The sequence below is a fragment of the Sciurus carolinensis genome, chromosome 12 (genome assembly GCF_902686445.1).
Source record: "Sciurus carolinensis chromosome 12, mSciCar1.2, whole genome shotgun sequence".
Taxonomy (NCBI): Eukaryota; Metazoa; Chordata; class Mammalia; order Rodentia; family Sciuridae; genus Sciurus; species Sciurus carolinensis.
This window is the reverse complement of record NC_062224.1, coordinates 10,038,505-10,065,257: the sequence shown is the minus strand read 5'-3', so window position 1 is coordinate 10,065,257 and position 26,753 is coordinate 10,038,505. Positions and strand designations below refer to the sequence as shown.

General features: G+C 39.0%; 1 long non-coding RNA gene across 1 annotated transcript; it reads right to left on the bottom strand.

The window, feature by feature from the left end:
* Positions 1-5,404: 5,404 nt before the first annotated feature.
* Positions 5,405-15,281, bottom strand: LOC124961467 (uncharacterized). Its single transcript, XR_007104247.1, has 3 exons — positions 15,220-15,281; positions 11,146-11,304; positions 5,405-5,536 (listed from the first exon to the last, which is right to left on the bottom strand). It is a non-coding gene; the product is annotated as an uncharacterized LOC124961467 (long non-coding RNA).
* Between the last annotated feature and the right edge of the window lie 11,472 nt (positions 15,282-26,753).

Below are 26,753 nucleotides of genomic sequence, written 5' to 3'. Positions count from 1 at the left end.
GGAAAATAAAAGTTGCATAACCGATATTAGTCACATTTTTTTCAGTGAATAGAGAATTACGTTGTGTTTTAATTTCTCAACCATCCAAAGGAACAGCTGAAATTGTATGATGTGCAGCCACACACGGAGACTTGCATCTGTGCTGCCTCAGCCCAGTTCCTGTAAATTTTAGAACATTCTCTTTGTCCTTTCCTACCACATTAGTTCATTTTTTCTGTAACAGCAAAGTGCTGAACTGATCTTTTAGGATTCAATATGGTGGCCACTTGCCGTGCTAACTTGGATCAAGTGCAATTACTTATATTATGTCCATCTGTATAATCTCCCTACTGTCTTTCAATATAGACAAGAAGATGGAACATTGTGTCCTTATTTGCTATCTGCCTTCTACTTGAGTGGGCAGTAATGTGATAGATACAGGAACCTGAACAAAAGGTGAGCGGGCCATGCTAGAGATCGACCAAGAAGGTGAGCCACTGAGATGAGACCTGGGGTTTGGCACTGCTGTGGTAAGTTTACCATGATTCAGAATGTTTCACAGACATACCAGTCCAGCATTTTACCAAGAATAATGATTTATTCAATGCACTAGACATTTCTGAATAATTCTGAATACAGCTCAGAAGGAGAACCAGAATTAGGGGGCTTAGTTAGACATGGTAGTAACTATAAATCATAGCACTTATTGAAAGCTAGGCAAAACTCAAAGATTTTATATGATGCTTCCTGCCAGAGAGTTTTACATAAGAAAATACTGAAGATGAAGGATCTGAGAAGACTAGACTCTAACTTGAAAACCTATTCCTCTTCATTACACCACACTGGATCTTTCATCAAAGAAAGATTGAAAATTTTGCCACCTTAATGAAGGTGGAAACAGTTTTTATGAGTGTGTGTGGATGAGGTGCTGTCATGCACTACTTCATTCAGGTCTCTTTCGAAGGTCTATGGTAGAAAGGGGATAATCTACACAGTGCAAGTTAGTGAGTCAAAGTAGATTAATGAGCACAAGATTCTTCACAAGGCTAGACCACGTCAAAGTGGGCCATGTAAATATCACTCACAAAAATAGTGCAATAATTATATAAAATTAAAACGAAAAAAAAACTGGAAATAAGAACCATCTTTTAATTCTTATTTTTAAAATGCAATGCAAAAAAAAAAAAAAACAGAAAGGAAAAGAAAAGAAAAGCAATGTTTACCCTTAAGGTAAGAAAGAGTATCTCAAAAAGATAACCGTAGACGTCTTCAAAAATATAGGTTGCTATTCTGCTCCTGCAGGCACAATATAGTTAAAGATAGCTTAAAATAAACCCCCTTTACCTTGTGCCCAGCTTAAAACTACATTCTCAGCCTTATAGGAAACTGCCACAAAGGCCAACGCTGACATTTGAGGACACTAATGGGACAAAACATATCAAAAAACTCATTTTATTTCCTGACAATTATAAGATAGGGAGAAATAGGGAAGATAATAGATAACACATAATGCATGTTTATTTTACCAAAATAATTTATATTGTATTATATGATATTTTCCTTTATAAAGAAATTCGAAATGATTTGGGACCCAGCACCATCATTTGAGTTGGAAAGTAGCTACCTTCTGGTAGATAAGGAGGAATGATAAAAAAAAAATCCAATGGGTTCTGTCAAGTAGTGAAAACCAGTAAGGATGAGAGAGTTAGATTCTAGAATCTCCAACATCAAAGGCAGGGAATGAAAAAAATGCACTTGATTATAACAAAAATTTCAAACGTATAGGAAAAGCAGACAAGCTCTTCATAGAATCAGGGATAATCCACTGGATGAGTTCAAATCCAAAGGTTCCTGAGGAAAACTGCCAAGTTAAAACACAGGAGTGGAGATCACTTGTTTCTTTGTGCTGTTTTTTCTAACAGTGGTCTCTGCTGCATCTTGTTCGAGGAATATTCTAGGCAGGTATCTGATAAACCATCCTCCCTGTGAGTCGGGGCTGGACATCCATCCCCGCAAGGTGGAGCTCTTCTCAGTCCACCAGTGACGTCTCCATCCACTGTCCGTTCATCCATTTTCCATGTTCCCACATTGTCGTGAACATTTCTTTCTCTTATAAAGAGTCACCTCTAGCTTTCTTTCTTTCCTATCTTATCCAATACTATTTTTCTCTTTCTACAAGAAAAAATATACCAGAAGATTCTCATTCTCTCATAAAAATAAACAAAATAACTCTCCTTTAGCTTTGGTCATTTCTGGGAAAATATAATAGAAGCAAATACTAATAAAGGAAGAATTGCCTTTTTTAATAGGTGGATGATTGTTTAAGACAAAAGTTATTTAAATTTTTCATTTACAAAAGATATTTACTTTTTTCAACTTTGAATGTACTACTTATATTAACACCTTTGTCTTGATCCTTTGACATCCATAAGCAAAAGATATAACACCAGGCGATTCTTCAGCCTCCCCTTCCCTGAGAAAGTTATACAAATTTAAATCTGAAAGAATTCTCAGGCATTACGATGTAGTCAATAGAATTTTCTCTAAGGTGGCATAATTTCTGGTCAAGTCCAGCAAGTTTGTTGGCTCAGAATTTCCTGTGGACAGGGAACCTCTGTGCAGATGACCACAGTGTTAGCCAGGGCAGTGGGTAAGTTGACACCGTGACTCACGTGAGACAGAGATCTACCTCTCTCACCTAACAGTTCATAGGCGCTCCAGGGAGCAGAGACAATTCCGTACCACGAAGTCATCTTAGGAATCAGTCCCTTCTCTTGTTTCACCTGCTCTAGGATATTCCTTCTGCTCTGCACAGTCAAATCTGGCCCCACCATAGATTCCTCCACCCCAATCCATGGATTAAGAAAGGCGGAGTTGAATATGATGGACAATCACACACAACTCCGATATCATGCCCCAATCTAGAAAATAGTCCTGTGTTCCTTCCTAGCTCATCCTGCTGAAATCCAAGGGGAAAAGATGGCGAGGATGTGGGTAGGGCAAGGGTCTGTAACTAAAAAGAAAATGGAGGAAAGTTATGGGGGGAGAAGGAGGGCCAGTCGGAAACGGGTGCAATGACATTGTGTAATAATGTTCTGCTCTATTTTCTGATAAATATGGGAAATGTATTGAAAGGAGAAGGGAACAGAAGAATGGATGGCAATGCCCCAGTTTCTTCTTACTGACGTTGCTAAGGAGCATCTGCTGCTCTCTGGTCCAAAGACATCATCTGTCACTATTGGCGCCATGGAGTCACAGAGCCTCTGACTGGTCTCCTGCCCTTTGGTTTCCCCCATGTCTGATCTGTCTTACACGGGGCTGCCTCCCTTCTCACTGCCCTCCCACAGCGGTGAGTGGTTTCCCATCCTACAAACCCTGTACTCCCTGCCTGGTCCCCTGGGCTTCCATGACCCAAACCCAGGCTCCAGTCAATTACGAGCACTTCTCTTCTTCCTGCTCACAGACTTCAGGCGACATGCGCACAAACACCCCTTTGAATGCTCAGGCTCCTATGCCTTTTCATCCTTTGTTGAAAAATGCTTGCCATTTTAATTCCTCTAGACTTTCTTTGTGTTTGAAGTCCTTTTCCTGTTAATGACCTCACAGTGGATGTTCCCCTTAATTGAAGACAGAACAACAAAGCCTTAGACAGCTCCATCCTACATCTCATGCCTGTTAGCTCCTTGTTAAAGTATCATTTGATGCACAAACAGCTGTTTTCAGGATGTTTTTTACTTAGATGCACAAGAAAGTATAATGGTCAAAACGACGGAGCACCCCAGGGGGCAGCACTATAGTCCTGCTGTCAGAAATAATCACTCTTGATGGGTCTCCAACAATATGTATGTATATTTAGAAAGAAAAATCAATCAAGAACATTCCTTTCTGACCAGTTGGCAAGATGGATTTAACATAATGGCTTTAGCCCTACATGGGGCCCTAAAGCCTTTGATCTCCATTAGCTACTGCACCAGCCCAGGCAAAGAAGACAAGTGTTCCTTTCAGAAAGCCAAAATCTAAGGGCAGAAGGTAAATTGGTAATTGGATGCCTCCCCATGGCAGAGGCCTTAATGACAGAGTGACAGGGAGAAGGCTGGGGGCAAGCTGAGACAGCGAGAAGAGAGCATCTATTCTGCTACTCTCCCTCTGCCTGGACTCTGTGACGCATCCTACAGGGTCACTGGTCAAAAGCGTCTTTGATTCTCTCTCTCTCTCTCTCTCTCTCTCTCTCTCTCTCTTTCTCTCTCTCTCTCTCCATAGAGTGCTTTGTTCCTTCCCTCCCTTATCTTTTTCATATTTGCTCCTAGCAAGCACAGCAGTGTGGGCGTGTCTTTCTTCTGGGTGAACTAAATCAAGGCGGGACTCACTAAGACCTTCTCTGCAGCAGTCCCACCTGCTCCGGTGATACACAGGCTCTGGCCCCAGAAATTCTGTCCATCTGTGAGTTGGCAGCAAAGTGTTTTGTTTCCCAGTAGCAATGGTTATAATAAAAAAGAGTATTGTTTCCTTGTTGTCTTAGAAAAACAGTACCTAGAGGTGGTGTTGGAAATCATGCGTGTGGACGTTGGCTCACTTTGTGGACAAATCTAGCAAAATACCTGGGGCTACCTAGGGAAGTTTTTATGTCAGCTTATAAATTTACCTTTTCCTGGAGTTCCTCAGGTTATAGAACAACCGGAAGCAATGTCTTTCTTTCTTTCCTTTTAGTTAACTGATGAAAGTAAATTTGAGTCCGTGAGACATAGGTTGTAGATCCACTAGGTTTTGTGATTGCTCTTGCCCCTCCCTTGGCTGTGATAGCCATCCCCAGCTCAAGCTGGCTGCGTGGCCTGAGGTAAGCTTTCTCATCCTGGGAGGACCCCTTTCCTTGCCAGGCTGTTCTCCCCCTCTTCCCTCTGCAATCCCTCCCTCCCTGTCTGAAGCTCTGTGCATGTCACTTGTCATGTTCCATTGTGTGTCAAAATGTCAGTCTCTTCTAAGATTGTCTTATTCACCTTCTTGCTCTTCACAGCTGGGGTGGCTGTGTTGGAGACACGGGACATGCACCCAGGTAGACATGAATGGTGATAGGAAACTGCATGAGACACGCTGTCTATTTGGCTAGAGATGCTGTGGATCAGGCATCTGCTGCTATAGCAGTGTACACACACAAGAGTCTGTAATTCCCAGTCTGAGAATCAATGATCAGAACAGTTCTAGAAAAAAAAAAAAGGAGGTGGCAGGATAACCCCTATGATCCCTATAAAACTGAACTGATTCTGTGAAAATATCTGTTACCTAAAATAAGTATGGAGATTGAATAACTGAATCTTATCTGAATTTTTTTTTTTGGTACCAGGGATTGAACGGAAGGGTGCTTTACCAATGAACTATCCCCAGTCTTTTTAATTTTTTCTTTTTATTTTGGGACATGGTCTAAATAAGTTGCCCAAGTTGGTCTCCAATTTGCACAGCCTCCAGAGTCTCTGGGCTTGCAGGCATGCACCACTGAACCAAATGGAAGACTGAAGAGTAGTTGCCTGTAGTCTGTGATCAGGATGCTCCCGCCTTCTCCAGCCTGAAAACAGGGACACACAATCCAGAGATTAGAAAACTGGCTTTTCTGAGGAGTCTAGCAGTGGGACATCCCCAGAACCTTGGGAAACTGCCATACAAATGTAGACCCTAGGTCATAACCTGGGGGCGATTAGAACGCGTCTATTGGGTGCTTTCTATATGAAAGGAAGGTACTTCACCTGTTATTTTATAGAACCTTTGCAACAGCCTATGACATAGATGTTCATATCATACCCATTTCACATATGTGAAAGGTCAAGCAACTTAACTTTTCATGGTAGGACCCTAAGAGCGAAGGGGTATCTTTCTTTAATCTCTACTATAGAAGCAACCTGCAAGAGCGTCTAGCACTGCACCCAGGAGCTCTCAAGAATTCTCCATGTGTCTCTAGTCAATGATTTTAATTACCTGCATTTAATCAAGGTCTGAAGATATAAAGTGGAAAATTTTAGAAATAAACAATCAATGCTATAAATTGCACCATCTTCTTACAACCATGATGAAATCTTGCTCTGTTCCCGTTGGTCCTGCCCAGAACCCGAATCACCTCTTTGCCCAGCATCTCTGCATGGCTCATGCTGCCCACCCGTCCATTCCTTTGTAACCACCTAGTTACAGAGAGGCTGCTGCAGTACCACAGAGCTTGCACCCAGGTAATCCTCACGTTAGAGCCTGCTGCTGCGTCGCGATGCCAGCATCTACATTGTTTCTCTTCAGGTAGGCACTGCATTGCCTCTTAGCACAGTATAAAAGGCAGTTTGAGAGAGACCGCACTCACAAAATTTAATTTCCAAATGTTATTATAAATGCTCTACCTTGAGTCAGTGTTAATCTCTTACTGAGCTTAATTTACTAAACTTTGTCATCACTAAGTAGGAAAAAACAGTCTATCTAGGATGGGATTCTCTCCGAGTTTCAAACATCCATTGGAAGTCTCAAAATGTCCCCCACTATGGGCAAGGAGGCTGCTGTACCTGCAAAGCAGCAGAGTTAAGTAGCAAGGGCAAGTCTACACGGTTCCCTTCCTCACCAGCCCCTGCATCTGTTGATGTCCACAGTGTAGCAGGACGACAGCTGGACCGTTCGGGAGATGGTCCACGTTGAGTCTTACAGCAGCTCTGAGCATGTGGTGAGAACCTGGATGAGTCACTTAATTTTGTTTCTCAAACATGAAAACACTCGTTGAGATTATTTCCAGGACCCCTTTAATGGTTACAGCCTACGATCTTTTGTGTGTGTGTGTGTGTGTGTGTGTGTGTGTGTGTGTTTTATCTTCCTGTGCAATTAACAAGAATGTTGGAACTGGTTCTCTGCCTCACATCTTAATTTTGAAAAAACCTGAAATCTAAATGAAAACTCAAAGCTGACTCTGCTGAGTACTTTCAAGAAAACTTTCCTGGGTGCCTTGCTGGGCGTGCCCTTTGTCAAGTGAGACATGGAATGCACCTTCCTGTGAAGATCTAAGGACAGAAGAGCACGGCTTCCCCCCTCTGGGCTTATCATTGACACCTGAGTTGGCAAGACATCCTTGAGGTGCTTACTGTCTGGCCATTTTCCAGAGACCTGCCCAAAGAATTCCATGAGCAGAAGCTTTTAGAGTCCCCTTCTCCACAGTGTGCAGTAAAGCAAATTCCAACATTTGATTTTTTTCATCATTAAACCAAAACATATGACCATTTTACCTGCTGCCCTTATTCACTGGTTCCTCCTATACTGATTCTAATCACAAAACATTATAATCATCAGTTCCTGAACCATATATTGCTTTTAAAAAATGCCATAGCTACATTATTAGTGTCGACATTATTTTTCTTACTTGCCTTTTCAAATTCATTCCTACAGATTTATTCTGCCCTTTCAAAAACAAGAATCATATTATGTACATTCACTTTCCTATTGATTGTGTTTCAGATAAACAGAAATAATCACCCTCTCATTCTAAGAAGAACTTTGTATGAACAGGCAAGTTTTTCAGGTAAGTTCAGTTTGGGGGCCTGGCTCACAGTTTGTCCAACGTGCAGAATGTGGATTTAATTAGAAATTTGTGCTACTGCAGCTTCATGCACTGACTGATGTGTTTGCTGCCATTAGTGTTGGTCCCTCCTGCATTCACCTGTTTATCTCCTGGTTCTGCAAGTCTAGCAGCCCTTGAGTTATATTGGAGGTGTGCATGGTACCAGTACACAGCATAGCTCAACATGGACCTAGAAGTGTCCTCCTTTCTCCATCATTGTTATGTGAAAAACAACTGCTCCTGGCTGCCACCAACCTATCCCCAAATCCCTTTTAATATTTATTTAAAATCATTTAAGAGGCATTGTTTCACATTTATAACATTTAGCCCTCAAAAGACCTGCTGTGCAGAATAATGAAGGAGCAAGAATAGTTTTGTGCTCAACTAACATTGAAGATTATTAACAGCTGTGCTAGAATAACCTTCTATTCATTTCCTATTTCTGATACAACACACACTCAATTGCTCACAACAACACACATTTACTATGCTGCAGTTCTGGAAGTCAGAGCTATGAAGTGGGTATCGCTAAGCCAACATCAAGATGTTGGCAATGTATGTGCATTTCTTTCTGCAGGCTCCGGGGAAGAATCCATCTCTTGGCCTTTTCGGGTTCCTAAGGGCCTCTAGAGTCCTCAGTTCTTGCTGCTATTCCTCATTCTTCAAATGTAGTAGCAATGCCAGTCAAGTCTTTCTCATGCTGGCTTCTCTTTCTTCCCCTTTCCCCTACCTCTTCCAATTCCAAGGGTTCCTGTAATTATACTGGGCTCACTGGGAAAATCTACCTAATCATCCTGTCTCAAGATCATTAATTTAAATATGACTGTACAGCTTCCCTTGCTACATGAAGTGACATATTCACAAATTCAAGGAAATTAGGACATGGATATGTTTATGGGATCAGTATTCAACCTGACATGGTCCGCCCTCTGGTCCTCAAAGTTTCACATAATGGAAACATTTACACCACCCCAAAATTACCTCTACTTAATCTAAATTTCTTTTCTTCTCTCACCCCCACCCCCATTATATGTCATCATTCACCTAACGGTGAAAACATTCAGCCTTTGTTTTTTTGGAATTGGCTTAGTTCACTTAGCATGATATTCTCCAATTCCATCCATTTATCTACAAATGCCATAATATTATTCTTCTTTATGGATGAATAATATTCCATTATGTATATATACCACAGTTTCCTTATCCATTCATCTGTTGAAAAGCATCTAGGTTGGTTCCACAATCTGGCTATTGTGAATTAAGCAGCTATGAACATTGTTGTGGCTGTATCTCTGTAGTATGCTGATTTTCAGTCCTTTGGGTATAAACCAAGGAGTGGGATAACTGGGTCAAATGTGGGTCCATTCCAAGTTTTCTGAGGAACCTCCACACTGCCTTCCAGAGTGGCTACACCAATTTATTCTAAGCTAATAGTGTTCGTGCTCATGTAACAATCTCAAAACTATATGGGTCTCCTATGTGTCATAGAAATTCACATTTTTAGATAAGAACTTCCTCCATAGGTCTTCTCTGGATAACTCCGTCTCCATTTCTAGCTTCTGTTATGCTGACTGAGAAGGTCCATGAGTAAGGTATCTAATCTGTATGAGTTTGTAGTTTGATATTTTGATCCTACCAAGGAAAAAGCAAAAGGTTGTCTGGACATTCCACACCATTGGATTTTTTACCAGAACATGCTTTTCCAAAAATAACACTCTTAATTTTAGTATCTTCTGCCACCTGCATAGGCTAAGACTTTTCCAAATCATCAAGTTCTGTTTCCTTTCTGCTTAATAGTTATTCCTTCAATTTATCCTTCCTTTCTCAGATTTTAGTATGATCATCTACAAGAAGCCAATTGACACCTCAGTAGTATGCTTGGAAATTTCAGCTAAATAATCAAGTTCGTTGCTTACAAGTCCTGCCTTTTCTACACAACTGTAGGATTCAATTAGCTGAACTTTCTGCTACTATAAAGCAAGAATCCTCTTTCCTCCAGCTTTGATGGACATGTTCCAAGTTATCACCTGAAGCACTTTAACATGTGCATTTGTGCCAACAGATGGGTTTTTATGATTTAGATGATCTCTACAGTGACATTGATTTTCTCCACTGTGTTCCTCACTTGTTTCTGAACTTCACCAGCAGAGTCTTTAACAGTCATGTTTCTACCACTATTTTCTTCAAGGGAATCGATTCTTCTTCGCTCATGCTGCTTTAAAGTCTTTCAGTCTTTGCATGTTACCCAGTTCCAAAGCCACGCCCACATTTTTAGGTATTTCTTGCACGAGTACCCTATTTCCAGGCGTCAAAAGTCCTACTAGTGTCCTAAGGCTGCTATAACAAATTCTAAAAATCATTGAGTTCATATAACACAAATTTATTATTTTACAGTTCACAAAGGCAGAAATCCAAAAGGAATTTTACTGGGATGAACTCAGGTATCAGCAAGACCTTCTTTGCTCTGGAACTCTAGGGTAAAACCCATTTCTTCACTTTCCAGCTTCCAGAGGGCCGTAAATCCTTTGGCTTATGATCCTTTCGTCCATCTTCAAAAAGCACATACTGCAACCTCATCTTTCCTCATCACCTCTCCTTTTTTGAACCCTGATCCTTCCACCTCCTTCTTACAGTAACCCTTTGATTAAATTGGGCACACCCAATAGTCCAGGATAATCTCTGTGACTCAAAATCCTTAATCTGAAAAGTTCCTTTTGTTAGAAGTTCTGGAGATGAGAATTGGGGTAGTTTTGAGAGATCACGATTCTACTGGACACACCCCTATGTTCTTATCCTCATGTTCATGTGGAGAACAGTGAAAAGAAAGTTGAAGAAAGAAGGTTTTCAGGTAATTAAAATATGCTAAAGTTCTTGCACTGTTGAAAAAGAAAAACAGTGTCCCAGTTTGCCCCATGTTAAAAACAAAAATAATAAAAACAAAACTCTTGTGATAAATATATAAATCATTTAAAGAATAACCCATAAACTTGAGATATACCAAGTCAGTAAAGAGAAAGGCAAAAGTAGGTGTCATGGGGTGAATATGAGGTGTCTGCTATAAACTCCTGTTAACTCAGGAATGTTTAAAGGTGGAATGATTATATTATGATATCTATAACCAATCAACTAATACTCGTTTGAATGGGCTAACTGGGTGGGAGCAAAGGTAAGTGAGGTGTGGCTGTAGGGGGAGGGTCATTGGGGGTGTACTTTGGAAGAGTTCATCTCTGTCAGGCCCCTTCCCTTCTCTCTTCCTCCTGACTGGCATAGCTGAGTAGCTTTCTTGTGCCACACCCTTCTGCCCTATTGTGCTTCACCTTTGACCCAGAGCAATAGAATTGACTGACTATGGATCGAGACTGTGAAAGTGTGAGTCAGAATAAACTTTTCCTCCTCCAAGTGGTTCTGGATATGCATTTGGGTTATAAGGATGAAAATCAGACTAACATATTAGGGAACAAAGGAAAGTTTAGCAAAATAACAAAAAGCAAGGAAAGGACTAATAACAACAGACACCATAGAATAGTATAGATCATTTTAAATCTATCAACAAATAAAAAAAATTATTGATATATATACACAACAGTTAAATTCACCTGAGAAGATATGAAGATTAATTGTCCTCTCTTGCTTCTTCTCATGATACCAGCTCGCTGTTAGATGTTCCACCAAGATGACCCAGGTACCAAGGATCAGGGGAGGCCATGAGCCAACAGCCGAACTGGAACTCAGCCCATAGCTCACCAGGAAACGTCCTGCCAACAGATCCACAGTGAGTCCTCCCAGAAGGACCTTGAGATGACTGTGAACCTGTGAGACCCACAGATAGCAGATCCCACTATGTTGTGCGTAGATGCCTTAACCCCCCAAATTACTAGGAAATAAGTGTATTATCTTAAGTTATTAAGTTTTAACTTCTTATTTTGGGGAAAGCTACTATAGAGAATTATACCATAAAAAAAAAAACACTTTTATCCTGTTTAATTCCAGCTCCCTGCTCTGCAAAGCATGAAATTACACCTTGCTGAACCTAGAAAGGAAGGAGCGTTCACTTAATGGTTTACCATTCAGTTTGTGCTCCTACACACTTTGAGAGAAAGGTCTGTATCCTGTGACCTGGAGTCACACACAATTATTTTGTGATTATTCCTATGAAGTAATGAAGTAAAAATCAAAGATGTATGTGGGAAGCAATTTTACACCTACCCTACAAAAACTAGCCCACTTCCTACTTCTTCAATGGTCAAATTAGCATTATCTGAGTTCAAGTCAGGAGACACTCCAAAGATCAGTTATGGGACAAACTCCAGGAGAAGATCAGGGAAGTCTGTGAAGTTCTCAGAGGCTAGAAAGACTGAGAAATTTTCTGTTGTTAGGTCAAGTTCCACCATCAAGGACTGGAGGCAGACAAGGTGAAGTTCCCTAGTAAACAAACACTTGTAGAGACTCTGTTTAAAAATTACTTCTGGAGGCTTGATGATTTCCTGAGAGTGAAAAAGTGGATTTTCAGGTATCAAGCATCAGGTTTATGATCTCCCACCGCCCGTGGGGACAATCACAATGCGTACGCTCTTCTTCATCACAGGAACCAAAAGAGCTTTATTCCACAAGTCTCAGACTTATATTGAGAACATCAGCCTATCAGAGAGTAGACTACCAGGAAAGTCAGCCTATCAAGGAACAGTCTCCAGGCAGATACCAGGATTGCCTCATGTACAACAGCCTACCAGAGTTACTTCCTAAAACTTGTATATGAGTGCAGCTATGTCTGGCAAGTTGCCAGGTGCCATCTTAGAGATCAGGCCACGGTGCGGCTCTGGGACCCTCAGAGCCTGCCCCTGACATCTCCCCCTTATTCTTTAAATAAAGAAAAGATGACTTGGGACCATGCCTGTCTTAGGTTGTCCATGGCAAATTACATCCTTACACGTAATTGGAATTCTGACCTCCAGGCGTCAGAACCCTGTCTTAGGTTGGTATGCATTTCCACGGATCTTACCCGTCTTTAACTACTGGTCCAGCATGCTTAGCCATACTTAAGGGGATGTGCCTGTCTCAACGGCTGTCAAAGCCTGTACTATAGCCCGTCAATGACATCGGGCATCTTGGCGAGCTCTGATTTGGCTGCGTATAACATAGACTATCCCTAAGCAGATAATAATCAGAACAGCTACTGTTCAGGCCACTGTTTTGTCAATCCCAGGGCTTTAGATAACAAAGAGAACATCTCAGATACCGATGCAACTTGAACCCTGGTGGCATTGACTCTGAGTATTTCAGCTCATAGCTGACTGGTTAAATTATCAAATGTAGATGACCAATTACCAGTAAGGTAGACAGAGAGATTTTTAGATAACATAACCACAGAGCTAAGGTTATTATAAGCAATAGGGGTGACACACACTGCTCTTAAAGGATAAACACATCCCAGTCCCAAAAGTTCTTGCAAGATATCCACTTGTATGCCTGCTCTTAGATGTTGGTTTAGGGTCTCTTTAGTCTGTAAGGCTGCAGCTGTATTTTCGGCCAAGTGATTGTTGTTGCTGTCTGTATGGTTGTGTCAATGCTGCTGCTGCGGTTGCGGCTGCCGCTGCAGAGACTGCTACCGTGGCGACCACGGCCGCTGTGATGCCAAAATCTCTCCTGTTTCTTGATAGTAACACTGGAAATTCCGCATCTGTAACAGAGACTGGGACTGGTAGGAAGGTAGGAACACACATTAAGACTGTCAGCGGGAACCTAGAAGCATTCCAACATTGAGAGATAGCACAAATCTGAAGTACAATTGAGAGAAGCAGTTGTTTCGTTAGTTAGCAGAAACATAAAAGGGGGAAACACACAAACTGGGGTAGGTGGAAAGGTACATAGTTGAACTGTTCCTCCTAAGAGACTAAAAAGAGGTTGTAAGTTAGTTCAAGGGGGGAAAGGCTATGAGCATCATGGTCATCAGGAGTATGTTCAGCATCTTCATTTTGTTGGTCTGAGTTACTTGTTGGTAGCATTGACACTGGTCGAGTTAGTCGCTCAGGAACCCAGATAGGCGATGTTTTATCCTGTGGAAACACACAAACCGAGCCACAGCTCCAGTAATGCACCGGGTCCGGGCCGTTCCATTGTCCTGTAAGAACATCCTTCCATTTTACCATCGCTCTATCATGTTGTTTATGATTGCCATGTCTCTCAGTGGCAGAGCGACCCTCATTATCCAGAGTTAAAACATTTAAAATAGAGGCAAAGAGAAAGTTTATCTTTAGGGGACCTGAAGGTCTCCCCTATTCCCCCTTTTGTTTATAAAGAGTATTTTTGAGGGTGAGATGTGCACGTTCAACAATACCTTGTCCTTGTGGGTTATAAGGTATACCTGTGGTTACAGTTATTTCAAATTTAGTGAGAAATTGGTTAAAAGAGGTTGAAGTATAAGCAGGGCCATTGTCCGTTTTAAGTTGTTTAGGAAGTCCCCAGGCTGCGAAAGCCTGGAGACAGTGGGAAATGACATCTTTGACTTTTTCTCCGCTGTGTAGCGACACAAAGATGATACCTGAACATGTGTCTACAGATACATGTACATATTTAAGGTTACCAAATTCAGGAATGTGAGTAACATCCATTTGCCATAGATGATTAGGTAACAGTCCTTTAGGATTAACCCCTATAGAAGGTGGATGATGGAGGACTGTACACTGGCCACAAGATTTAACAATAGCACGTGCAGTTTCTTTAGTAATGGGAAACTTCAGTTTTAATGTTGTAAAATTAACATGGAATTGTTGATGATAATTTTTTGCTGCCTCAAACGCAGAAAAATGTGGGGATTCTTAGTTGCTATGTCTGCTACATTATTCCCTAGAGCTTGGTATGAGCTCTGATAAGTCCAATAAAGAAAGTCTTATAACGATCCCAAATCATTTGTTGTAAAGTCCATAAAGGATGAAAAATAGTAGAGTTTGAGGCAATAAGCCCTGCACATTCTAAGTTACTGAGTGCTTGAACTACATATAAACTATCTGAGTAAACATTGAATGGAATATTAGGGAACATTTTAAAAACTTCAAGAACTGTTAAGAGTTCTGTTTGTTGAGCAGAAGAGTTAGGGAAAAGGAATGTTTGGACTTTATCTTGATAACAAATAGCTCCAGTCCCTGTTTTGGATCCATCAGTGAAAATCACAGGAGCCTTAGGAATAGGTTGTTGTCTGGTAACTCTTGGGAATATTACATAATTATTACTACAAAATTGTATATAAGGATGTTTAGGATAGTGAATATCAAAGTTAGCTTGAGTGGAGCATCTAACAACAGTCCAAGAATCCATGAAATTACATAACCAAGAAAGTTGATGCTTATCATAGGGAATAATGATAGTAGCTGGATGAATTCCAAACACTGTGATAGATGATTTAAGTGCTTTTAAGACTACTTGAGCTACTGCTTCAGGGTAGGGTAAGAGAGTTTTATTGGGTACCATTACAGGTGCCCATATTTCTCTATTAAACTAACAGAATGCAAAGCACTTTAACTAGCAAAACAAAAGCGAAAGCACTTACAAACACTCAATCTCCGTCGCTTAACCTGCGAACTTTAACTCCGTCGCTTATCCCGCAAACTTTAACTCGTCGCTTATCCCGCGAACTTTAACCTGGCCAGACTGTACTTTACTTTCCCTGTATTTACCTGATCAGTTCCTTCTTTATAACTCGAGTTCCTGGGTTTTGGCACCACTTATGATCTCCCACCACCCGCGGGGACAATCACAACGCGTATGCTCTTCTTGATCACAGGAACCAAAAGGGCTTTATTCCACAAGTCTCAGACTTATATTGAGAACATCAGCCTATCAGAGAGTAGACTACCAGGAAAGTCAGCCTATCAAGGAACAGTCTCCAGGCAGATACCAGGATTGCCTCATGTACAACAGCCAACCAGAGTTACTTCCTAAAACTTGTTTATGAATGCAGCTATGTCTGGCAAGCTGCCAGGCGCCATCTTAGAGATCAGGCCACGGTGCGGCTCTGGGGCCCTCAGAGCCTGCCCCTGACAAGGTTCATAAGAAAAATGAGGCTTCAACTTGTTCTGAATGAATGGTTTAACCCAACAACTCTGGCATGTTGCTTCAAATTCTCATGGGTCAGAAAGTCCCACTTCACCTATGTTAAGTAAGAAGAAATCATCTTCCAACTCTTAGCTGTAGAAACAGACACAGAAAAAAAAACATTAGAACCAAACTGGAAATTAAATTCATAGCTTAATCTGGTATTTTAATTGATATCAAATACATTTTGTACATTTCCAAAGTACCTGAGAAAGGGTTTTCACATTTTAGGAAGGAAACTATAAATGCTAGAAAAATTTGAGTTGTGCCTGTAAGACTGCAGCTGTATGAATCTGCTTCACATGTGTGTGATCCATTACACGTAGTCTAGAATGTATCTCTGCTGTTCTTCAGTCAGCATACACTTATGAAGGATGTGGGGAGCAGCCATGCACATGGCTAGACCCCTGGTCCCATCTATTGCTAATTCAAGATCATTATCTATCTCTCTAGGACTCTGATATGTAAGGTCCCTTAGCTTTAAATATAGTCAATAAACTCCCATCTTTAAAGATATTATAGTGAAGGAAAATAGCAACAGATGGCCAACACCCAGTAAGGTCCAGTCCCTCTTGAGTCTGCAATCTTCAATCTGCTTGAACAAGTAACCCGAGTGAAATATGTCTTCCTTCCACCCACTTTCCAATACAATAAAAGAATAAGTTCCATTTTCAGAGTGGGCTGCTTGCACATATCAGCAGAATCAAGAATATGAATAATTGTATGGAACCCAAGGTAACGTGCTAGCTGAATTTACTCACAAAGGTAATCCAGTCTGGTAGAGGTTAGAGAGCCACGTCAATGGTAAATGCCATTTCAAAGCCAAACAGCAGCAGAATAAGCACTGATTTGTGTTTATGATAATGACATTTGAAAGTCTAAAAATTATAGGGCTGTTTACAGTGATGGACTTATTATAAAATAATTGCATCTGTCTTCACATAAACATAAAAGAAAGTTATTTTGTAGGAGGTGGTTGAAAGATAAGAGTTCCTTAAAGAAGGAAGAAAATAAGACTTGTTTCAGACAAAAACAACTTCAAAGGCTATCAGGAAATTCATGGAATTTTAAAGAGAGAATCTCACTCAAAGAATCTTATTAAGTGCCCTAAACTTAAAAGCATTATTTTTCATCAGACATCTAATTTAGATTGCATACCAAACCCTGTAATAAACCTCCTGCAAAGAAATAATAGTAGACTGTATGCATTATATATGTTCAATGTTCACTCCATTCAAATACAGTGACTGACCTTCCACCAAGAGGCAAGAGGCGTATCTCCATGGCAACAGCAGAAGAAAGGTCACAATAACATTTTCCAAGGCAATTCTTGGCCCTTAGGGGGGACTCACTATTATGCTTGGAGGTCATGTCACCTGTGAGACAATGGGCAATGATCAAATTTCACCTTGAGCATGTTCTTGTTCCCTTTCTAGTCACCAATAGCTTGCCCTTTGAGTGGTGGCCATAGTTCCTACAGGCGCATCTCTTCGTCATGTGATCACCACCTTCCCTAATGACAGAGTGGATGCAGTGCAACCGGCTCTAGGTTTCTAAGGTGATTGACATTCACTAATCCCAGAGGAAGCATTTAGAGAGATCTTTTTAAAGTTTCATTTCAACGTCCAGCAAAAAATAGCTATGTTAACACCCAGAACAGTTTATTAGTCCAGTCAGGGATTTTGCCTATCAATGCTCCAATACATTGGGAATAAAAACTCTCACTCTGAAAGTTGCCAAGAAGATTAAAGAATGAGTCCAAAGCACCCAGTCCAATGCCTGAAATAGTATGAACACCCTATCAGATTAGCTATTCCTCTTATTGTGACACATTTATCTTATCTCTGGAGTACAACCATGTCACATTTTTGGTAAGAGTGAGCAGATGGCACAAGGCATTTTAAAATATAAAATATGAATGCATTATTTAGACAATTTTTTGACTCATATAGCTTGAAATATACTTTACCACAGGTTTTGAAGTTGAGTTGTCTTTATTATTGGTTTTATGTGCCATAGGAATAATAAAGAATTATACCACTGATGCATATGTATAAAATACACACTTGTATACCTGCACACATATATGTAAATTTTGGCATTTTAAATATCTTGCATAAATAGCATTAATAAACAAAATACATTGGAGTATTTCATTTGTTCTGAATAACAAATATGTTACACAAACAAAGCAGTGATATCAAAAGACAATATTTTAGCAAGTATGAAGTTTATTGTTTTCTTTTCTGTAGGCTAAAGGCATGACATTCACAGCAGGTTAAATGAATCTGTAAATTCAACAGCCATTTCAATCCCTTCCAGGTTAAAAATTTCCCCTAAGTCAAAAATCACATTTTCTCTATAAAATCTATTTTTTAAAAAAGGAAAAACAGAACACAGAGTCAGTTCCTCTGGTTAATGGCAGGTTCCCCACGTTACACTTTCCATCACAGCATGACTCTATGAGAGCCCAAGTTGAGCTTCCCAATGCGAACTCTGACTGCTTTCTATGGAAACTGAAATAAAACCCCCAATCTCTACTTGACAACTCAGAATTTCATGAAACCTTTTGTCTTTAAAACAAACTCATGTGTATTGAAAAATAATGTTTATTTTTGAATTCTTAAAAGCACAAAATATCTGAGTGTCATAAAGAGCATGCTCATTCATATGGTTTAGATCTTTACTATGCTCTCCTGTACCTTCCTATCTCTCTTGATCATTACCTACCCCCATCAAAGGTAAAAGTCTCAGTATTTTAAGGATACAGACAAATACACTCTTTCACCTATAATTTCCAAAAATAGATGTTAATGAATGCAAAAGGAACCCGATTTTCTAAATGATCTGACACACTACAATACTGACTTGTCAAAATTGCACGCTTTTTACAAAACAGATTATTTACAATTCTCAAGCAGGAATCACTCAACATGTGCACATATGTGTGCCCTTTCTTCTGCTCCTGAGGCACAGCACTGTCTATTCAGGAAGCTTCCATGCTAGCTGGCCTACACTCACTTTTTGCTTTATCCTTCAAGGCCTAACCCTGATTTCTGACATCATGTGGTAGTGTTGCTATGGGAACAGGGGCTTTGTGCATCCCTAAGGGAACAAAGGGTGATTTTCATTTGAGAACTTCAGAGCAGGCTTGGAGCCCTGTTGGTAAAGGAGTGTGGAACCAGCATATTAAATGTTATCAGCAAAATTCTATTCATAATTTATATGTCCTCTTGCTAGCAAATACCCTCTTACAGTACATGTTATTGCAACAACCTTGGGACATGCCCTGGAAGGACAATGAGGCTTTACAGAGTTGGGTAAGGATCACCAGTCAAAAGCCAGGGTCCGGATTTTGAATCCTGTTTGTCTTCTGAATCCCAAGTCAAGGGTGCTTCTGGGAGATTTGAGTTTCTGTTATTATTATTATTTTTTTTAATCTTGGTACACTTATGACTAATCTTAAAGTAGATGAAGAATCAATCAGTCCTCCAACTTTCTCAACTGCTGCTTACAGCCTTGCAGCTAAATTAAAGCACCTGGTTGAGGAGTACATACAACCTTACTATAAAATCCAAAGTCTCTATTAAAGACTATGACAGCACGTTAATTCTCAAGATGAGTCCACATAATCGTTTGCCAGTTCTTATACCTTTGGAGTCATTCAGTATCAGTGTGTACTTTCTCAGCAATATGTCTGATGAGTATATAGCCTAAAATCTTTTTCATTGGTATACATATTCCATTGTATAATAATACAATTTAACATTATACTGTTAATGGATATTAATGCTAATACCAGTTAGGGACTATTAAGAATACTGCTACCATGCATATTTTCAAAAATATTTTTCAGTGGATATTTTCATTATTTTCTCATGGGTATATACACAGGAGAGAACTATTTGGTCACTCAGTTAAGCATAGGTTCATTTTAGTAGATAGTACCAAATAGTTTCACAAAGTAACTCTACCAAATTAGCTCCTACCAGCAATTGATGAGCATCTTTTGACAGCACTTGGAATTGTCAGATGTTTGGTTTACTTTACTTTTTCTAATTTGCTTTTTCTCCCATTGTGGCAAGGAGGTAGTGCTATCTCATCGTTTCTTTGCTGCCATTTGAATTTATATATTTGGATAATCCCGAATGCCAATTATTTAACAATTTAGATGGCTTATGCACACGTGCGTTTAATCTTTTGGGAATCTGTGACTTCTCCAAGAACATGATGACAATTTTTATAACAGCATTTGGAAGGTTGGTTTGTTGCTCTTTCTCATTTATATTCAAAATTTACCTGAAATGAGTTATCATCTGAGGTAGGGATCACAATGTTCATTTACCCTATACAAATATATAATTGATGCAAACCACACTTTCAAGAAAAATTACTTCCCCTCAACGCATAGCAAAGAATTTTGTGTTCTCTTTTTATTTCACAAATTCTGTGAATGTATGAATGTGGGTTTGCTTCTGAACTCTCTGTTCTCTAACAATGATTTGTTTATTTTGGAACTAATCAGTACCACACTTTTTTGATTTGTCACAGCTTTATAATAAGGTTTTAGATCTGAGAGCAAAAGTATGCCACATTTTTTTTTAACTTTGAATTTGTCACTAATCTTGATCTTCTTCGTTCACATATATATTTTAAAATAAACTTTTCAATCTCTAGAACATGGGTAGTTGGGATTAAGGAAGAGTTAGACTGAATCTTTAAGAAAATGGACTTCTCTGCAACATCCATTCTTATAATCTTTTAACGATGTCTACCCATTTATTTTCTCAAGTCAAAAAAAAAGACTCTCTCAGTAATGTTTGAAGTTTTCCCTGTAAAAGAGTCTTACATATGTTTCAGTTACTCCAAGACAATTGATTTTATATGTTACTGTAAATAAAATTACATTTAAATTTAAACATAATTTTTCAACAATCTGTACAAGTATATAGAAAGTGCTTGAATTCTCATTTTGGTCTTTCTCATTTTGGTAACCTTGTTAAATTTGCTTACTTATTGTAATAATTTATCTACATAGTGTAAAGGATTGAAATTTCTATCTATACAATAATACTGCCTATACAAAATAACAGTTTTCTTACTTTCTGTTTCTATTGACTTTCATTTCTTTTGTGTGCGTGATTCTATTGAGTTCTGACCTCTAGTATATTAGTGAATAGAAATCATTGTAGACAACATCATTGTCTTATTCCCATTCTGAAGGAGACAGCTTTCAAGGTTTTATTAACCAGTGTGATTTTTTTTGTAGATACCTTTTATTAAATAACAGAAATATCCCTTTATTTATAGTTTGCTTAGAGTTTTATTGTGTGTACACAAACACAATAAAATACCAGATGTGTATTTTTATAATGTGATTTTTAATGAGCTAATATGATAAATCACTTTGCTTGAATTTTAAACCTTAAACATATATATGTGGAATAAACCCAACTTGGTGGTGATGTATTATTATTTTTATATGCCACAGGTTTAGTTGCTTACTATTTTTTTCTAGGATTTTTGTGTTTACATTTCTGTGAATGATTTGCCAATAATTTTTCTAGCTTAACATGTCTTTGTTAAGTTTTGCTACTGAGATCAAGATGGCCCCATAAAAAGAATCTGGAAATGCTCCTCTTTTTTGCTTTTCTGGTTAAGTTTGTGTCAGATTAGCGTTAGTTCCTCCTTAAGTGTTAGGAATCATTTGGTGCTGCTGTCCTCTGGGAAATGAATTTACTTATTGATAGTATTTTAAATTACAGATTCAATTTCATTCACAGAATTAGGATCATGAGGATATTCTATTTTGGGTTTTAGTTCTACAAATATCCTTTTCCAGGAAATTGTTTGTGTCAAATAAAATTTCAAATTTGTCAAACATCGATCCTAATGCTGTTTCCTAATCCCCAGAAACTGTGAATATTTCCTTATATGGAAAAAGGATCTGTTGAAAGACAAAATTACAACAATTTAATATAATGATTTTAATTGACATTATTTTCAATTCTATAATCAGGAAGCACTTCATTTCATAAAATAAAGTACGCATCCCAATGAGTCAAACAGAGAAGTTTGACCTTGTAGAGAGACAGAGCTGAAGTAAACAAAAACCAAACAAAAATTAGATTGGTCATTTCCTAAGGCTGGAGCCAGAAGACAGAACAATAGAAAAATAACTGATGAGTTACCATCAACTCGCTTCAGATTACCTTTTCTTGAAAAGATTCAAGCAGAAGAAACCTCATTATCCAGAGGTGTGAAACCGACCTGCTAGGGAAAGTTGTCTTCCTCTCTAACTCTGCTTTCTCAGAAAGGTAAACAGCTTAGTTTCTTTTTGGTGGCTGGAACTTGAGAATGAGTGATTCCAGTTTTGTTTTCATCAGGGTCTGTTGGGGCCTAGGATAGAAACTTAGTGGAGGTGGGGAAGAGCCTCTATAATTGTAGTTTTCTTTTTTTAACATTTTTTATTTATTTATTTTTATTTGTACAGACTGCATTTTGATTCATGGTACATAAATGTACATTATTTCGTCTCTATGGTCGTGCATGATGTAGAATCATACCATTCGTGTAATCATACATGTACAAAGGGTCATGATGTCTGTCTCATTCCACCATCCTTCATACCCTCTCCCTCTCATTTCCCTCTACATAAGCTAAAGTTCTTCCATTCTTCTCTACCCCCCCTCTTCCCCACCCCCATTATATATCATCATCCACTTATGAGGGAAAACATTCGACCTTTGGTTTTTTGGGATTGGCTTATTTCACTTAGCATGATATTCTCCAATTCCATCCATTTATCTGCAAATGTCATAATATTATTCTTCTTTATGGCTTAATAAAATTCCATTGTGTATAATTGCTATTTTCTATTTGACAGACCTTTGAAGACTAAATTAGCAGTCCTGAAACGAGAAGTGAAAGTCCGTGAAAGAGAATAAAGAAAAAGAAAATGGAGGCAGACCTCATCAGACCAACGATGCTTTATTAAGCAAGGGAGGGGCACATTGTCCAGGGGAAAATGGGAGCAGGCCGCAACAGGGTCTGGGTCTTATAAGGTGCAGCAGTCAAGTCATGGGAGGAGTTTGTGGGGGCTCATTTAGGGTGAGGCGGGAGGGCAGGTCGGGGAAGAGTAAGGTAAGTTCCCTGGTGCCTATTGTCCACATCCTCAGGGACATCGTCTTGTGTTACCTAGATGGAGTCAATGTAACTCTCTGGTGGGGGCTGCTCCCCAGGCCTAAAAAGGATTTTTCTTCCTTTCTCACCCATGAACCTCTGCTGAGATTCCTCTCCTGCAATGGCCCCCCAGGCTGTTCTTTGCAGGAGAACATGGTTCTCCATCTTGGCACTGGGGGTAATGTCTTCCAACACTCACTACCAGTCCTACTAACATCTATCTCAAATTGTCAAATGCTTCCCCACTGACTGAAGGCTCCCAGGAAGGCCTGAGTCTCGATCCTCACCCAGGGCTTGTGTCGACTGAATCTGGGAACAGTGCTCTTTAACAACTTGGGAGACAAAAGGAAAAGTGACTCTCTCTGGATTATGGGATGGAAGGCCATTATTTTGACTTCCTTATTACACTGTTCTACACAAACCCACTTTCACTGTGCTCATCACATCTTGCTTTTGTAATCAGAAATAAAAAAACACCAAATGGAAAGCTATAAAAGAAGCTTTTTATGTAGCTATTATTATTAATACCTTATCCAATTCTGCAGGTTGCCTCCTCACTGTGCATTGTTTTCTTTACTCTGTGGAATTTTTTTAGGTTGATATATTCTCATTACATGAGTTGGGCTTTCTTGCACCAGGGGGTTCTGCCTGGGAGTTCCCAAAACAGCACCTCCCTGTCTAATAGCTTGAGCATTGCTCATTTCATGCATGTCTCATAGATGGCTTTCTACAGTCTATATTGTTGTCTTCAAATGTTTTGTGTGTGTGTGTGTGTGTGTGTGTGTGTGTGTGTGCTTTCTTTCAGCAGCTATATCCTTTCAAGTCTGACATCTAGATCTTTGCACCATTTGGAATTAATTTATTTTTTTATGTATATGGTGAGAAATAAGGATCTATTATACATATTCTTTTGCATAGGTATGTCTGATTTTTCCAGTACCATTTATTGATGAGACTGTCCCTTCTGCAGTGCATGTTCATGTTCTCTTTGTTGAACATCTGTTTGCTGAAAGTACATGGATTATTTTCTGGGCTCTATTCTGTTGCATTGGGTTATGCATCCGTTTCCATGCCAGACCAAGCTGTTTTAGTTACCAAGACTTTGTAACGTATTTGGTGACCCCTCCAGTTCTTTTTGCTCCAGTTTGCCCTGTCTATTCTGAGTGTTCTATAATTTCTTCTGAATTTTGGACTTTTTCTGTTTCAGTGAAGAATATCATTAGTATTTTGAAGAGGGTCAAATTGAATCTGTAGATCACTTTGGGTTGTAAAGACATTTGTACAATGTTAATGCTTCAGTCATTGAACATGTGATCTCTTTCCACTTGTGGATTTTTGTGTCATTTTATTAGTGTTTCATAATTTTTATTATACAGATATTTCACTTCCTTTCTTAAATTTATTTCAAGGCCTTTTATTTTTTGACATTATTTTGAGAGAGATTACTTTTCTGATTTCTTTTTCAGCATGTTTGTTATTGATATGTAAAATGCTACTGTTTTTTGAATGTTTATTTTGTACCTTGTCGGTTTGAGGAAGTTGTTTATCTGTTCTAATGGATTTTTTTTTTTTCTGGTGCAGAAAATATTTGAAAACTATCCATCTGAAAGGGGATTAACATTCAATAGAAACTTAAAGGATTATTTTCAATTGGAAAAGAAAACAAATAATCTGATTACAGATGGGCAAATTATCTGAGTAGACACTTCAAAAGAAGACATTCAAATAGCCAACAAGGATATGAAAAAGTACTTAAGGTCATTGATCATCAGGGACATACAAATCAATAGCATAATTAGGTATCATCCCTAGCCACTTAGAGTGGCTATTAAGAAAAAGGCAAAAAGAACAACTCATGAAGATGTAAAGGAGGTGAACTCTTACACAGTGCTGGTGGGAATGTGTATTGTTCAACTCTAAGGGAAAGCAGTATGATGTTTTCTCAAAAACAAAACAAAACAAAAAAACAAAAAACGAAAATAACACTACTATAGGAACCAGCATTCCCATTACTGGGTTTATACTCAAGGGAATTTAAATCATATAAAATAGATGCCTCTTACCTGTTTATTGCAGCACTATTCATAATAGCTAAGATACGGAATCAACCGAAGTGTCCATTGATGGATGAATAGATAAAGAAAATAAGATGGGCACACCCGCAGGCGCGCACACACACACACAAACACACACACACACTGTGGAATATTATGTAGCTAGAAAAAGAATAAAATCCTGTCATTTACAATGATGCAGGTGAAAGTGGAGGACGTTATGGTGGATGAAATACAACAGGCACAGAAAGACAAATGCCTCAATTTTCTCACTTATTTGTGGGAGGTAAAAATGCTTATTTCATTGAAGCGGAGAAGAGTAATCACTACAGGCAAGGAGGTTGGGGTCAGGGTTAAGAGTTACCGAAACACAATTAGGTAAGAGAAATTTTCTCTAATGATATATGGGAACAATGCAGTTTACAGCTATCTATTGTGTACTTCAAAATAACTAGGGCCTATAAAGATTTATTATATATTTCAAAATAGCTTGAAGAATTTGAAGCTTCCCAACACATAAAAATGATAATTATTTGAGGAGATAGAAATTCTTCTTTACTTTTGTGTACCAAATTATCACACTGTACCCCATAATAAATATGTACAAACATTATGTGTCAATTAAATTTTTTCAAGTGTGTTTAATGATGATGTTTAAAGGCTTTTACCCTTGCCTAATTATTTAGCCATGCAGAATAATTTCTTCCCCAAATACTCCATTTAGTTAGTGTTTTACTATCTGTTTTCTAACAATGAGATAATTGCTTCCAACCCCTGTGCATGTGTAGAGATGAAGGGAGATAAGTACTTTTAACTTCTTTTTCTATCATGGATCCAAGTCAAGGATTTCCAATTCTAGAGTTTGACTTCTTTTTTTTGGTTGTTGTTTTATTTTGTTTTCGTTTTCGTTTTTGTTTTTCATCTTTCATTTCTCCCTGATTTTCAGAAGAGGAAGGGTACTCCCTTCCTTCTTGTCTTCCTTCCTTTCTTTCTTTTGCATGCTCCTACAAAAATGGATTTAAAGGCCTCAGTTAGATGTAGCTGCCTTTCTGCTCAGTGGGTGTAAATGGTTTCTTAGGAAAACTCCCTGCTGACTTCCCAAAATATCCAATAGTGAATGTGGCTCAGCTTTTTTCTTTATTTTTTTTTTTCAGTCCAAGCAGAGTTATTTATGTGGATTCATAAATGAGTCGCATCCATACTGTCATTTTATTCAGGAGCAATTGGCGATGCTCTAAGGAGCCTTTCTTTTAACAGTGATGCTGTCTGCCCAGGTCAAACATTTTTCCTGAATGCAAAAGCCCCTCTAAGAATAGCTACACTTATTGGGCATTAACTCAGTGGCAAGGCCTGATACTGCACTGTGAGTCAGGAGTCCGGGTACTCAATCACTTGCTCAAGGTCTTAGGGCTCCTCCGCACTGGAGTTCCCGCTCCTCTTTCTCAGCACGATGCTCATTCTCTCCTCCACTCTTTCCATTTCCCCCACCTCCCCCAACAGTTTCCCTCAGGCTTCAGTTACTAAAGTAGGAAAGAAAAGAAAAGAAAGCCAGACCAGCAGGATGAGTCATGTATGAGCCCAGCATAATTTTACTTTTGTTCTGCAAAGCATCTAAGGCTTATTTTGAGACAGTTTATTTGTTTCCCCATGACAAAGTCACTTTCTTAAGGAAATATCACTGCTCCTAAAAAGAAAAGAAACCACTTTCTCTGCTGTGACTGCCCATTTGGAATTTCCAAGGCTACATTGAGAACAACCAAACCACCATTCACCCTTCACCACTTCCTCCACCTGGAAAAGCCACATGAGTCAGAATTCATCCAGAGCCTTCTCTGTCATGGCTTGAAAATGTGCTCTCACTGGAAAATACCCTGATAAAT